Genomic DNA, 204 nt, shown 5'->3' with positions numbered 1-204 from the left:
CGCAGCCCCTGAAGCGGTTACAGCTGCCTCCATTTTGGCAGGCACACCCCAGGGCACAGTCGGGGCCGTAGTATCCCAAGGGACAGGCTGCGGGAAGAGGAGAGCTCATTGCTACCCCTGGCCACGGTGCGGGGCTGGCACAGTGCAGGACCGTGGAGGCAGAGACCATGGTCAGCTGGTGCAGGCAGTGGCACTGCTCAGCCC

The 204-nt window shown here is 65.7% G+C and overlaps 1 protein-coding gene across 1 annotated transcript in view; it reads right to left on the bottom strand.

Annotated features, from left to right (window-relative positions):
* The window catches only part of TIE1 (tyrosine kinase with immunoglobulin like and EGF like domains 1), a gene marked incomplete at its 5' end in the record, with an annotated part of 7,937 nt that overhangs the window by 7,023 nt on the left and 710 nt on the right, over positions 1 to 204 (bottom strand). The gene's annotated exons all lie outside the window — the stretch shown is intronic.

The sequence above is a fragment of the Antrostomus carolinensis genome, unplaced genomic scaffold (genome assembly GCF_000700745.2).
Source record: "Antrostomus carolinensis isolate BGI_N321 unplaced genomic scaffold, ASM70074v2 scaffold26808, whole genome shotgun sequence".
Taxonomy (NCBI): Eukaryota; Metazoa; Chordata; class Aves; order Caprimulgiformes; family Caprimulgidae; genus Antrostomus; species Antrostomus carolinensis.
Note: the sequence above shows the minus strand (reverse complement) of the source record. Positions and strands in the feature narration are given on the sequence as shown.